Source organism: Crocodylus siamensis, chromosome 4, assembly GCF_052110815.1.
Source record: "Crocodylus siamensis isolate JL-2025a chromosome 4, ASM5211081v1, whole genome shotgun sequence".
Classification (NCBI taxonomy): Eukaryota; Metazoa; Chordata; order Crocodylia; family Crocodylidae; genus Crocodylus; species Crocodylus siamensis.
Window position 1 is genome coordinate 44,980,511 of NC_143398.1, and position 15,738 is coordinate 44,996,248.

At 44.0% G+C, this 15,738-nt stretch overlaps 1 protein-coding gene across 2 annotated transcripts in view; it reads right to left on the minus strand.

Annotated features, from left to right (window-relative positions):
• The window catches only part of KCND2 (potassium voltage-gated channel subfamily D member 2), a 501,119-nt gene that overhangs the window by 266,851 nt on the left and 218,530 nt on the right, over positions 1–15,738 (minus strand). The gene's annotated exons all lie outside the window — the stretch shown is intronic.

The following is a 15,738-nucleotide window of genomic DNA, read 5'->3' on the forward strand; positions in this document are numbered from 1 at the left end:
TCCTGGCTGAGTGTTTTTTTTTTTTTGAAATAGGGGAATCTATCCTTTTTAACAGACAAATCTATATGGGAAGACAACAAGGCCTGTTCATATGACTTGCCTTCTAACCCTAGGATTCCTACCAAGGAAATAAGCTTGTCTGGTTACTCCTACTTCATGTGCACCAAGGTCCATCATTTAGATGGCATAACTGGCTTGGGGGTATTTCTGAGCAGTTTGGAGTGGACTTGAGCAACTATCCAGTTCTTTTGTAAAGCTTCTGGTAACAGTGATAAGAGGAAAGCATAAGAGCAGCAGTAGGAGGGTTTGGGTTCACCCTGATCTTTGCAAAATTGCTCCTGAGTTGTCTGCATTGTGTAACTGCTGGGTTGTATCTAATGTCTGGTGTGGGAATGAGTGGCCAGGGTTTACCTCTTTAGTGATGGTCCTGTAGTCTTCAAGGAAGCTATATAGACAGGACCTAAAACAAGTTTGTATTGGATTGAGGTATGGGTAAAAGTACATTTACTACAAATAACTATGCTATATAAAAAGTGTAGTTATTTTCTTCTCACTCTATTTATAATGCTGAGGCATGGTGAGGGGTAATAAAGGGAAGAAAATCCCCTGCTCACCCTCTCCCACTCCTTGCCATTCCCCATGGAATGTAAACAGGCAGCCAGCAGGGAGTGAACCGCACAGCCCGGGATGGGCTGTCTGTACCCTAGCAATACAAAGAAATGCTGTGAAGCTGCATGGCAGGGGCAAGACTCCCTTTGTTTCGATTGTCCACACGAAGGTCGTGGCAGGAGCATAGGGGAAGGAGGAGCCCCATGTGACATTGGTGTGCAGAAAGCTGTTTACATATTTACAGTGTGAGTTGACTAAAGAGAGATTTTTTTTGAGTGAGGCAACACTGAACCTGGGGCCAATCTGTTTTCTGGTCTCAGACACAGTGAACTCATACAATATACACACCTGTTCCCCTTAAAGGGGACGGTGCTGGAACTAATGACAGAATTACTGAAGGGAAATAAGCACCCCCTTTGACTGTAACATATTGAAAGGTGAATTGCCTCCCTCTGTACTGGTAAAGTTTAACATCAATTCGTGGCAGGTGAGAAAACAGAGGTGGGGATCCCCTATGGGCCAAACCAGGTCAGGGAAACAATTCACAAGCACCCACCCCTGACCCTTCAACAAATTTATTGATTGATAATTTAACAAAAATTGCTCACAATATGAAAGATATTTTAAATGCTCAAGATACCTCTAAGGTAAAATTTGAATATTGGTACAGAATATTTAGAAAAGAAAAATAATTTAAGCCCAAATAGGCCAACTACTGAATTAAAGTGAGATTGATTGGTAAATTATTGTGAGCAGTTTGGTACAGTTACAAGCCAGAAGCCTCTAAGGTTCTAGGGTAGAAAGAGTGATTTATGATTAATCTTAAACTATTGAGCCAAAAGGCAAAACCTTTGTGAAATCTAATGGTAAGTACTTGCTGGTTATATGAATTATATAACCTACTAACTATGAAACTATGAATTATATGATACCTGGCTACTATGTTTTCTAAGTAAACAAATCTATTTGTTAGAACTAATTATATCAGACACATGGCTAATTAGCATAATTAATCCAGCCCTTTAATTACCTCAAGGGGAAAGTTATTCTTGAATGCATAAGGTGAAAAATAGGAACCAGCCTCTTAGTGAAAGGTAATAAAACAGCATGGTGTAAGATGCTTTAGATTTAAGAATGGTTGATGGCATAGGACATTTTAGAGATAATATGGGAAACTGGGTGGAGATAGATTGGGGTGGGCAATTATTTTGGGTGGAGGGCTGCTTTCTGAGTTTTGGCAAGCTATTGAGGGCTGCATGACAGGCAGCCCGGGGCAGATAAATATTAATTTTCTAAGTTTTTTAGGGGCCCCATGGGCTGGATAGAATGGCCTGGCAGGCCGCATCCAGCCCATGGCCCGCATTTTGCCCATCCCTGGGAAAGATAGTGCTGAAGCAGGAATATCAAACTCATTTGGCCTTGTGGGCTGGGTCTGGAACAAGCTCTGATGGTTAGACAGCTTCTGTGGTTAAGACTATCATTGCTCACTCTACCCTTGTTGAAATGAGTCCAACAGGGATTTGTACCTGGATTTTAGGTGGCAGGAAAAGTGACAGTACAACTGAAATGAGTCCCTAACAGGGATTCATACTTAGGATTTCTGTGGTATGTGATGGCGTGTTAACTCACACCACTCTGTTAGGTTAGGGAAATCACATAGGTTGCTGCTGCTATCTTTCATTCTGCTGCCGAAATCTTGGCCCCTCCAGGAGCCCTGTGGGCTGGACAACACCTGGGCCAGATGTTTGACACGCCTGTGCTAAAATAAAGCGAGCTTTGTACACAAAAGGGTAAAAGTTTCATGGACCATAATGAATATGACTACAGACTTATACTTCTTGCATCAAAATTAATTTATGCTACTGATCTATGACTTGGAAGTCTCTGACAACATGAAGTGTTGACAAAAGGAGAGGTCCCTATCTAAAATGTCTGCAGTTCCCAAATATCTAAATAGTATTGTACTGATGTTGCATTCTGTGTATTGGTGAAAATACCTTGTACATCCCTAATGAAAGACAAGCCTGTTATTTATACGCCTACTTTCCTGGTATCATTGCAGTCAATTAAAGTTCTCTGTCATATAACAGTGGAGGCTGGTTGCCAAAGCTGATCAAACACCTATCCAATTACCGTACCTCAGTGGTTCCCAAACAGTGGTTGCAGGTAGAAGGGATACTTTCATTGTCTGCCATACATTTTAAATTGTTCTCCACAAGTGCTTATGCTCTGAATTGTAAAGAGGTGCCTAGATGCCTGCAATAGCAACTGGAAATAAAGGAAGTGGAATCTAGGACTAAAAAACAGTACAACTGTAGTAATAATAATCTCTCCACAAGGGCCAGAGCTGCCAGCAGAACAGTTTAATTTACTTTTTGCTGATTACCACTCCACCACATTAATTGCTACAGATGCAGTTGCAGGGGTGCTCCACTATTATGAATGAGAGAAGGGAAAATCCATGCAAATGTGAGTGGGGAAAAGTAGTCACTTGCCTAATACTTTTTATTAAAATTTAGTCAAAATATGGAAACAATTTTAGGTCATCATTTGCCCTTGAGTGAAAGCTTACTTTGATTGAAGTTAATGACAAAACTGCTATTATCTTTGATTGGACACCAGTAATGTAACTAGAGGGGAGTGAGCGGGGCACCAGCCTCAGGTGCTGATTATCAAGGGGGTATCAGAATCCCCCCTGGAGTCTTTACCATGGTAGGGGCAGTTCTGCACTGTCTGATTATAGGACCTAGGCAGTGCAGACCCACACCCAGACGTGTATCAAGGGGGTGGGGGCAGCGATGAATGAAAGGGTGCTTCCCTGTGGAGGTTTCCACACAACATGCACAGCCCTGCACCCAGCTTCATATCTGAATTGGAGCGGGGGGAAGGCAAGAGGGCTCCAGGAGCAGGGCATGGATGCCCTACTGCCACTGGGCTCTCTCTGTCCTCACTGCTGCTGCCTAGCCTCTCTGCACAGAAAAAACAGCTGGTACTATGACTGCTGCCACTGCTGGTCCTCCTAGAGCTGCTGCTGCCTTCCCTGTAGAGAGAGCCCAGGCAGGTAAGACTTCCCTCCTGCTGGGTTCCTCTCCATCCTGGGTGCTGAATGAGCTTGCTATGCCTTGGTTGGACAATTGTAGTTATGCTATAAATATGCCATGCATGGTATGTATGCTATATTTTGGTTAGACATTTGTCTTTTTATTTGTAGTTAGAGAACTACCCTGTTCTATAGATGGATTACTTGTTGGCAATGTTGAGTGAAGGTCAAAAATGTAGTAAGTGATGGATATGTCAGACATATAAACAGATGAGACTAGAAGGAGGTTGCACTAAGCTGAGCTCTGAGTTTTGGGATAAATATCCATCAAACTGTCTACCATGCTTACAAATCCCAAATCATTCCTGAGGCTCTGCAGTGAAGATATGGGAATTTCTGCCATGATAGCTGCCCAGTTATGCAATGGCCTTTGACATTAGCAGATGAGCAAGCTCCTGCGCACACCCATTCATCCCATTACATATCTATAAAACCTATCTATATCTATAAAAATATTGCGGATTACATTGAAAATGTTTGTTAATCATCACTGGTATACATCCAGAATGTTTATGTGTGCTTGTGCTGATATCAGTAGCCCCATGACCACTTGGGAAAAGCTCAGATTGATATTTGCCAAATATGGTGATTAGACCACAACATTTTATAAACATGGAAGTGGAATATTTCCTGAGCAAGCATGGGGTTTTCTTCAGATTATTTTTACTGACTTTGTAGCACCACAAGACCACAAGCCCAGCATTACTTAAGCCTCTCTCCATCTCTTGTCTTGAAGTTGAGATGAAAAGCAGTAGGGAAGCATTGCCCCATTGAGAACAATGACCCAGGTGGCCTCTTTTGCAGTGGAACAGCTATTTCACTGAGCTTGTCCTCCTTCTTCTGGGCCTACAGAAGGAGGAGGGCAAACTCTTTTTGCTGACCAGAACCAGGCTCAAGAGAAGAGCTGGATAATGCCTATTTGTGGCTTGGTGCCTAGACCACTGCATTGTGAACTCAGAGCAGTATAGATTCAAAGCCACGTCTGAATAAGGGAGGCCTAGAACGTGTCTCCTGTTTCCTAGGTAAGTATCCTAACCTCCAGCATAACAGGCTAAAACCTAGGAGTTCTTGCCTCCTTTTGTGTCTAGCATCTGCTTATCGCAGGTTTTTGCACAACCACAATTTCAGGACTTTTGCTTCCTGAGGTATGTGCATATAGAGAGGCAGACCTGCCTGAACAGAATGCAGCCTATTCTGCACGCTCATCCACACTGCATGTAGAACAGGATTGGAAACTCAGTGTAAGGGCCATTTGGGTGTGTAAAGTGAGATATGATTCTATCCTAGGATTTCTTCCCTTTTCCCCTGCCACTGTGTTAGGTGGGAAGCAGATGAGTAACATAGCAAGCAACTCAGCCTGAATTGTTCCTGTACAAAATACTACTTTGACCTACACTGATTTTATAACTGAAAACTAGAAGAGAATGTTACATATCTGTAAACTGAAAAACATTTATGCATTCAGAGTGTGTGGATATCTTGAAAGCTGTAAAAAGAACCTAAGCGGACAAGGTTCTTTGGGTGAATCTGATACATTCTATTAGACCAACTTAAATAGTTGAAAAAATTTTTCTTGGCCAAAAAATGGAAACTGTACAACATGAAAGAGAAAGAAGCCAAACTCAACAACAAAGAACCTTGTCTGCCTATGTCCTTAGACCAACATGGCTACAACCTACACCCTTATAAAAAGAACCTAAATGTCACTGACTTACTACATGTCACATACATGTGATAGTATCATAAATATGAGGAAACAAACCAAAGAAATAACACATTGGATCCATGTTTATTATGCAAATAGGGGGAAATATTAGCATATGTTCCTTGCCTTATTAGCTTGGGACAAAGAGCACAAACTAAGGGCCCAATCCAAAACTTAATGTAGTCAATACAAAGAGTCCTATTTATTTTGAACTTACTGAAGGAAGAACAAATTAACCTTTCCATTTAACACATTTTAAGGCAGTGATGACAGTTTTTTTTTTCAAAATAAAAATACATGAACAGAATTATCTGGGATAAAAGTAAATCACAACCTGTGAGTTTCACAAACGGACACTTCCAGCCCTTTAAGAAGCTACAGATACATCTTCCTAAAGCTTTAAAAGCTCATGAAACATCTTCCTAAATATTCTGTTAATAGGTCTGAAATGTTGGAATTTTACTTGTATATGTTTTCATTGTAATACCGCAGGCAACGTAAGTAATTTAGGACTGGTTCAGATTAAGCATATGCTATTTTGAGATTTTTTTTAAGAAACAAAAATGTGTTTTCATATCCTATAATTTGTATTCTAGTCAAGTAAACTAATAAGTACTACATGCCCATCTGCCAAGATCAAATACCTTTATCTTGTTTTGGATCACAGTATAAGAGGAAAATAATGATATCTTTCTACAGCAGAAAAGGAGGTGGCTGACAAAAGATAATAAATTGAAGTGGTATATCGATCCTTCAACAGTACTAATTAGGGAGTGAAAATGTAGTATCTACTTAGATGAAATAACAGAATAGCATTTTTATCAGATACCAACTTTCATAGTAAGTACAAATACAAGCAAGAAAGGCCTTTATACGAGTTCTCGTAACTGAGGGTCTTGCTATATATTAGGTGGCTCCTGGAGCTTTTAAACCCTGGATCATATTACACATTAACACCTGAAATTAGTTTTAAGCTCATTTCAAGTGGCTTAAATTTCTGCCACTCCAGGGCAGGTTTAGCTCTCATCCGTGTTACCCACCTGGTGTTTTATTAATGTGTAGCTACTCCCCACAGATAAACCACCCAAGCTGCAGTCTCTAGCATCCCGTGATGCAGTGTCCCTTCTCCAACCCTGCTGTGTGGACAAACTTTCCATCTCCTGAACTCTAGTGCCCAGGGGGAGGTTTTGGAGCTAAGCCAACTCACTCTCCCACTCCCCGGGGTGTGACCTTACCACCTCCTGGGTTGCAATTTTACAACCCCCTGGGGTGCAACATCATGCAAACAGACTGCAGAGCACATGTCAGCAAGCCAGGTTGCAGGGAATGGATGGGCCCAGGTGTGGGGTGTAGGTCCCTGTCAGGCCCCTGCTCACCAGTCCTTAGTGGCAAATCATGGCTGTGCTGGTGGGGGACAGTCAGAGAAAGTTTTTAGCCTTAAAGTGTGACTGCTTCAAACTCCAGCTAGCACTAACACTGATCAACAGTTGAGCAGCTCAAAGTGCAACGTGTAATAATGTCCTAAGTTTTTTATGTCATAGAATAAACTAAATATTAGGAGTATGGGAACAATTCAGATTGAACACAGAACTCACTTAAAGTCAACTTGGGTGCTGGAGTATATGGACAAATTTGCACTATCAGCGGTAGGACTGCACTTGTGCAAAGTCCAGATACAAAATCCATTAAAGGGTATGAAAAGTCAATGAACTATATCCAGATAGAACTGAAGTTGGCCTCACATGGTGGGTTGCAAAACCATGTGATTATGCTGTTTGCATCATCTATTGCTTATCACCTAGTCTTGTGTATGTTTTAAAAATAAAAAGTTGGGTTTATACAATAGTCTTTCTTCTTATAGAGAGATGAACAATTAATATTTGTACCCAGCTTAGTGAAGTCCCTGCATCCTGGGTATTAAATAAATAATACTTCAATACCAAGGTTAATGTAGAGACAATGCTATGACGCTGTGGATATATACACATAACTAAACATTAAATCTAGGCCACTGATATATTCACAAAATAAGAATGCCTCTGTGGTTTGTATTTATCTGCAAAGGTTTTACTTTTATTTTTTATACTATTTTATTTTATCCCCTGGCTACTTCTTTCATATTTAGTTTTGTTTTATTTAATCTATTTTATTCTAAAGCTGTGGAGCTCTCTAATGCTATATGTGTAAACTGGGTTTATGAATCAATCAATTAAAGACTTAGGTAACTAATGTGAAATTTACAGAGCCTGTTTGAAACACCCTCATTGACTTTTGTAAGAGTTATATCAGGCCCCTAATCTTCTATAAATTATGTACTTAAAGAGATTGCAATGTATAGTTTTACTGGGATTGTTACGAAAATTCAGATAAAATCTTTTTATAGGTATAACAATGAAAGCACAACATGATTTTACGGTGTTGTTAAATATATTTTAGTGTGAAATACACATCTTATAAATTATTTGAAGATTAATAGCCATGTCCATTTCATAACAGTAGCTTGACAGAGATGAAGTGCTAAGCTTCATAAATGAAGGGATATAATTTATCTAAGTTTGTGCTCTTCTCATGCTCAATATCTTAGGAATTTACACAACGAAGTGCAGAATAGGTCAAAGCCTAGTAAATCTGCAATGTAGTCTCTAAAGAAAGGACTACATCTTCCTGTCAAGAGGATCTGAAAGGAGATCATTTTAGAATTGCAGAGTGCTGCCCGCCACCATGCCTACAGAATCCAATTTGAATCCTTTTTGGTATGTAAGCAAATTGGTCTGCTATCGCTGCTTCTAGGAGGGCTGTTCAGAGCTGTTCTCTTATGCATATGGTAAGGATTCAAAGAGCATCTAAATTCATTTATAGGTTTATTGTTATGCAACACGATGCTTAGTTTGAGTCAGAAAGCATAGACCTCATTCTTTAGTACATCTTTTCTTGACTTTGCATAGATATTTTAAATTAATTAATGTAATTTTTTTTCTTTTAAAAATCCATAGCAAAAAACTCATCCAAAAGCTCTGAACACTCTTCCACTGCATACTAATGTCAAAACCATAAAAAGTCTCCAGAGAGTTTACCTCTTCCCAGGGAAGAAGTACTACCACTATACTGCAGAGTCGGTTTGGTTTGTTCACTTCCTGGCTCTATGACCTTTCAACTCTTGGCTACCCAAAGGCCAGCTATAAAAGCAAGGATGGAGAATGCCTTCCCCTTCTCTCTCCTTCTCCTGGTTAGACATTCTCTTGGGAAAAAGTAGATGTGATTTTAAATTCCTCTAGGATAAGAAAGGCCTAAGACCCAGACCTCTCCCTTCCAGGAGAAAGCTCTAACTATTTGGCAATGATATTTGGCTCTTACCACTTACGTGGTCACACTAATGTTAGTGGATTGTGACTGAACAGATATGCCTAAATTCCCAAGAGTTGAAACAGCTCAGACAAATCTTTGTCATAGTACTGATTATCTCTGGGCTTTCTGATTTGCTCTGTGGCACCTATGGCTGTCCATTGACTGTACAGAAACCATAGACGCTTCTAGTTCTTTTGGGAAGAGGTGCCGAGGCATTGGGAAACCTGGGTGTAGGTGCTTGAGAAACCAGTCTGAGACAGCACTAGGAATAGAACTCTATCACACTTTTTGTGCCTAAATGGCAGTTTTCCAGTCAAGTAAGTGAAAGTCTTGGCACATACATATAGATTATGACACTACTACCCCTGCACAGTGAAGCTGTGCGAAATTTCACTGGTAGTTTCATTTTGATGCTATTTCAACTCATTTTGAGCCTGAAACAATGAAATCAAAATGAGAGAGAGAGCTTTGAAACAGCCTCAAAAAGAAATGAGGCAAGTCGAAATGTTTCAAAATTTTCAAAATGTTTCAAGCTTTGAAGCTCAAGCTGGTTTTCCTTGCAGGGAAACAGAAACTAAAGTAAGGAGAGGGAGGTGGGAAAGGGGGGAAGGAGTGCTCTCATTATTGACTGTGTAGCTGGCCAGTGACTGTCATCCTTTCCTGAAGTCTCTTCCAATCCCAGTGCTCTGGGGCAGGGATGGAAAAACTGCATAAAAGGCAGCATTGTTTGAACTGCCCTGCTTTCTACCTTGGGGTCAGTTACTGAGCTGTGTGTCCCAGTTTTGCCTGTCAGCAGCTAGAGGTTCAGGGACCCAGAACCCAGATTCCCCCTGCACCTATCTTCTTGACAGCTGGCAGGCTTTGTGGCCTTAGCAGGGTCTAGCATCCCTGCAGCTTTCATCCTGCTTTGCTTTAACACACACACAGTGTCACCCATGTCACGCGTTTTGCTTGTCTGCAGCTTGAGGTGCAGTTTCCCCAAAACCCCTGCACCTATCTCCTTGAAACTTGGCAGATTTTGTGACCTCAGCAGGGGCTAGCATGCCTGGAGGTTTGACCCCACTGTATCTTAACACATGCATGTGACATGAGTTTTGCTTTCAAGACTTTGAGGTGCAGTTTCTCTGAAACCCCTATACCTGTCTCCTTGAAACTTGGCAGACTACATGCCCTCTGAAGGGGATACCATTTTTGCAAGTTTCATCCAAATCAGAATAGAAATGACAAAGTTATAGGCTGTTTCAAGCTTCCCCATTATAGCCTATGAGCAAAACGTCAAAACAGCATCAAAACAACAGAACTGTTTCGATGAAACAATATGGAACGGCGGTTTTGAATCTAAATGAAATTTGAAATGAAACACTATTCCATCAAAATGCAAGTTGAAATGAAACGGTGCTGTTTTGCACAGCCCTACTGCATGGTAGACTGAGCATTTAGGCTAGGCTCCCCAGGAAGGTACGTGGCTGGGTATGCATGTACCAGAGAGTAAGTCATGGAAAACCAAGAAAGAAAATCCTCCCATGCTTTTGCCACAGTTCAGGGTAATTAGGGAATTTGCCCAGGAAGCAAGAGACCCAGGCTTCGGGCCTTCCTCACTCAAAGTAGGTTTGACCCTGTACCTCTCTGTTTTCCTAGTCTAAACATTATGCCACAAGCTGGACATTAACTAGTAACCTGTATAGTACTCCTTTTGAAGATGAGACATTGGAGCTTGTATTTAATATTCATTGGATAAGATTGATAGTGGGAATTGCAATGGGAAATTTTGGCTCAACTAGGAGCAAGGTTCTAGGCTAAAGCCCAGGACTTGCTCCCTGTAGAGCAGCAGCAATATTACTGAACCACTCACCCTTTAGCTTGTTCTCTGGCACCTGACTCCACCTACTCTCCCTCTTTTAGCTGCTTCAGAAGGACTACAGGAGAAAACGCTATATGGACATGTCTATATGTCATTAATGCACTTCAATAAACTCCGGGGCTTTATTGCTCCTGGGAAGCTCCAAGGTACACAGTTTACACATGCACCTGGACTGCAGCACTTTGAGCTGGGTCAGAGCAGCCCCAGCTGGCAGAGGGTCCCGGGGGTTAACTAGTCAGATTAGGGCTGCTCCAAACAGGCTCTATGTACTATGGAGTGGCTGGCTAGAGCACGAGGGTACTTCAGTTTAGGGCTAGCTGGCAGGCAGGCCCTGCACTAAAGTACCCTTGTGCCCCAGCCAGTTCTGTCAGCATCTACACGTGTGCTGCTGCACACAGAAAAACTCAACAGCAGGGTAGTACTTGTATTTACAGGTATTACCCTGCTGCACAGTTTATTAGTTTCCTGTGCACGTGTAGATACTGAGACCTTTACTGTAAGGCTAATTAGTCAGTTCCACAATAAACAGCTTGTGTAGATATGCCTAATGATGCCTAATTTGGGGTCTGCTGGTTACAGCACTGTACTGGAAGCTGCAGGTTCAAACCCTCTCTGGATAAGTGGGCTAAAATATAAAATGATCAACATCCTTCTCCTTTCCTCTCATTGGTTATGGGTTTTTGTCCAGTTATATTTTCATGACATTCACTTACGCGTCTACAGTGGACATGAAGATTTAGCTGGGCACTTGCCCAGCCAATGTGCAGCTTCTAGGGCTGGGAAATTAGGATCTCTCAGCATGGTCCCCCTGACCACAGGGCTCAGGCTGGCAGATAAGGATCTCCCAGCCCCATGATTGTGGAGCTTGGGCTGGTAGATAAGGATCTCCCAGCCCCAGCTCCATGATTGCAAAGCTTGGCTGGAAGCTACCTAATTCTGGGGCAAGACGACATAGTCCCCACCTGGTTTCTGGTGGCAGAGCCCACCTTGTCAACAGGCAGCTCTCAGGGGCAGGAAGCAATCTCCCACCCCTCACTGCCCAGCTGACCAGGAACACATTTGCTGCTGGTCAGGTATCTACACATGTGCTACTGCACAATAAGCAATTGAGAGTAAAGCTGCTACATGTAAATAGATTTAAATAAATTTACTCATGATTAGAGCATATAACTATGTAGTAAGCATCTGTACATGTAGGTGGTGACGCTTACTGCACGTAATTGGCTCTAATCTCGAGGAAAGCATCTTGTGTAGACATGCCCACTGTTATGAATTTCCTGATTTATAAACAGTACCTCATTATAAACATTTAAATCAATTTTGAAAACAAGACTTAGGCTTTTAAAGGTACATCTATACTCTGGTGGCAAAGTGACCTGGCTGGGAAATTTCCAAGCATTTCCTACCCACCCTTTTCTGCTTGGATGCTCCAAACCTGGAAATATGCCTGTGGAGCTGTTCCAGAGTCATCTCAAGCGCCCTGAAAATGAGAACTCAGGAGTAGCTGCAGAAGAAGGCCCCAGAACAAATTCGGAGATGCCTTTCAATTTTGACTGTGAGCTCAAGTGGGTGGGCAGTATGCACTCAGGGATATCCTGCCTGAGGCACAGAGCTACTGCAGTGTTGACATGCCCTGTGTTACTCAGTCCTTTTGAAAATTTTTCCTCTGATCATTATGATTTCTGCAAATGTCCTTGGTGAAAAACATGACTGCCACTACATACTCATCCACACTGAAATCCTATCAATCCAAGGCTTTTTCTACCCATTGATAAAGTAAAATTGTGGGCTCCCTCTTTTTTGTTGGTTTCACTACTTGAGTATTAATGTTTGTAGTATTCAAGTACAGTCACTCAGAAAGTGAAATCAATGTTGTAGTGTAATGCTCTACTTCAGATGTCAAATCCCAAACAGAAATGGATAGCCTTGCACTTAGGACCCCTGGGTACTAAAATTAAGCCTTTTTATTATTTGGTACCTGTAGAAGCAGTAAAAGATTTCATAGATTTCATAGACATTAGGGCTGGAAGGGACCTCGGGAGATCATCGAGTCCAGCCCCCTGCCCAAAGGGCAGGAAGTCAGCTGGGGTCATAGGATCCCAGCAAGATAAGCATCCAATTTACTCTTGAAGGTGTTCAATGTAGGCGCTTGAACCACCTCCGCTGGCAGACTGTTCCAGACCTTGGGAAGAAATTCTTCCTTATGTCCAGCCTGAAACGGTCTTGCAGGAGTTTGTGACCGTTCAACCTCGTCATCCCATGGGGCGCTCTGGTGAACAGATGTTCCCCCAGATCCTGGTGGTCACCCCTGATAAACTTGTAGGTGGCCATCAGATCACCCCTGAGCCTGCGCTTTTCCAGGCTAAAGAGTCCCATGTCTCTCAGCCTGTCATCGTAAGATCTGTTTTCCTGATCTCTGATCATGCGCGTGGCTCTCCTCTGGACTCTCTCAAGTTTCTCCACATCCTTTTTGAATTGTGGAGCCCAAAACTGGATGCAGTACTCCACCTGCGGCCTCACCAAGGCCGAGTACAAGGGGAGAATGACGTCCCGGGATTTGCTTGAGAAGCATCTATGGATGCACGCCAGCATTTTGGTTGCTTTACTCGCCGCAGCATCGCATTGGAGGCTCATGTTCATCTTATGGTCAATGATGACCCCCAAGTCTTTTTCTTCTGTAGTGCTAACCAACGTAGCACTGCTGAGCCTATAAGGGTGCTGCAGGTTTTTCCTCCCAAGGTGGAGAACCTTGCATTTTTCGGTGTTAAACTCCATCAGGTTCTCGTCTGCCCATTTGCTGAGCTTGTCCAGGTCAGCCTGGATCACCCGCCTATCTTCTGGCGTGGATGCTTTGCCCCAAAGTTTGGTGTCATCGGCAAACTTGGCCAGTCCACTCCTGACTCCAATGTCCACATGGTTAATGAAGATGTTGAACAGTATGGGTCCCAGGACAGAGCCTTGAGGGACCCCACTGGTCACAGGGCACCACAATGAGTGACTGCCATCAATCACAACCCTCTGGGTCCGACCATGAAGCCAATTTCCCAGGCAGCGGATCGTGGTGGAGCCAAAGCCACAACTGGCCAGTTTGGCCAAGAGGTGATCATGGGATACCAGATCAAAAGCTTTTTTGAAGTCAAGATATATGACATCAATTTCTTCTCCCTTGTCCAGGTGATAGGTCACCTGGTCATAGAAGGAAATGAGATTGGTCAAACAAGACCTACCCGCAACAAACCCATGCTGGCTGTCCCTTAGAATGTTAGCCTGGGCCAGTCCCTCAAGGATGGCCTCCTTAATAAACTTTTCTAAGATCTTCCCCAGGATAGAAGTCAGGCTAATGGGCCTGTAGTTAGCCGGATCCACTCTCCTCCCTTTCTTGAAGATCGGCACCACATTGGCCTTCTTCCAGTCTTCGGGCACTACACCAGAGCGCCAGGAGTTTTCAAAGATCCGTGCCAGGGGCTGGGCTATGACGCTCGCCAGCTCCTTGAGTACCCTGGGGTGCAGGTTGTCAGGGCCAGCTGACTTGAAGGTGTCCAGCTTCTCAAGGTGTTCCTTCACGAGGTCAGCATTGATGGAGGGTAGGGGATCCCCCTCACCCAGATTTCCCTGTCCCATAGCAGGCATGGGCATCCCGTGTGACTGATGAAAGACTGACGCAAAGTACTTATTTAATAGGTTGGCTTTTTCCTGGGCGTCAGTTGTCAGTTGCCCCATCTGGTTTAGCAGGGGTCCAACATTGCCCTTGCTTTTCCTCCAGCTCCCCACATATCTGAAAAAGGACTTTTTGTTGTCCTTGATGCCTGAAGCTAGTTGGAGTTCAGTTGCAGCCTTGACTTTCCTGGTTTGCTCCCTGCAGGACCGGACCAGCGCGGAGTAATCCTCCTTGGAGGTGAATTCTATCCTCCATCCTTTGTAGGCTTTCCTTTTTAGCCACAGTAGGTCTGCTAGGTCTCTGGAGAGCCAGGGGGCTGCTGTGCCTTCTTGCTGCCTTTCCTCTGTGTTGGAATAGATTTAGCTTGTGCACTGAGGATCGCTTCCTTGAGAAGCAACCACTCTTCTTGAACTCCCAACTCCCTGGGGTCATGGTCCCTGAGGGCCTGACCGACTAGCCTCTTGAGCTTGTCAAAGTCGGCTTTTCTGAAGTCAAGGACTTCTGTGTTGCTGACTGACTTGCCAGCTTTACGGCGGATGGTGAAGGTGATCAGCTCGTGGTCGCTGTCACCCAACTTCCCATCAATCACTAAGTCGCCAATTAGGTCGTCCCCCGTAGCCAGTACCAGGTCAAGCAGCGCTTTGCCTCTCATAGACTTCTTGAGTCAGGTAGAGGTCATCCACGCATGAGAGAAAGCTTTGCGCCTGCTCAGATTTAGCTGAGTGATCTTCCCACGAGATGTCCGGGTAATTGAAGTCACCCATGACAACCAAGGTCCTAGAGCAAGCGGCCTCAGTCAGTTCCCGGGCGAACTCCTGGTCAAGCTCGGGACTTTGAGTGGGAGGTCTGTAGTAGACTCCCACCATTGTGTCCCCTGTGCCGAATTCCCCACGAATTTTTACGCAGAGGGTCTCTAGCTGTCCCTGCCGGTGGCCAACATCAGCTTGCAGGGACATGTAGCTTTCCTTCACATAGAGAGCTACACCCCCGCCCCTTTTGTCAACACGATCCCTCCTGTATAGGGTATAGCCCTCTATCCCCATGGTCCAGTCATGGGTGGAGTCCCACCAGGTCTCCGTTATCCCAATGACATCATATTTCTTTGCACTGAGCAGGAGGACGAGCTCATCCTGCTTGTTGCCCAGGCTCCTGGCATTAGTGTACAGGCAGGCAAGTGTGCCCTTGGGGGCTCTTGCCCTGCCCACAGATTGTGCCAGGGCTGGGGCAGGGGTGAGCTCCCTTAAGTGCCCCCTTAAGTGCCTTGGTCCGCTGGCTTTGCAAGGGCTGTTCAGCGGGCCAGCAGGGGCAGTAGTCCCCCCATCCCCCAGCGGGCTTAGTTTAAAGCCCGGTGGAGCAGGTCAGCCAGCCTGGCTGAGAAGAGCCTCCTCCCCAGGGGAGAGAGGTGGAGGCCATCTCTTCCCAGCAGCTCACTGCCTCTCTCTCCAAAGAGCGGGCTGTGG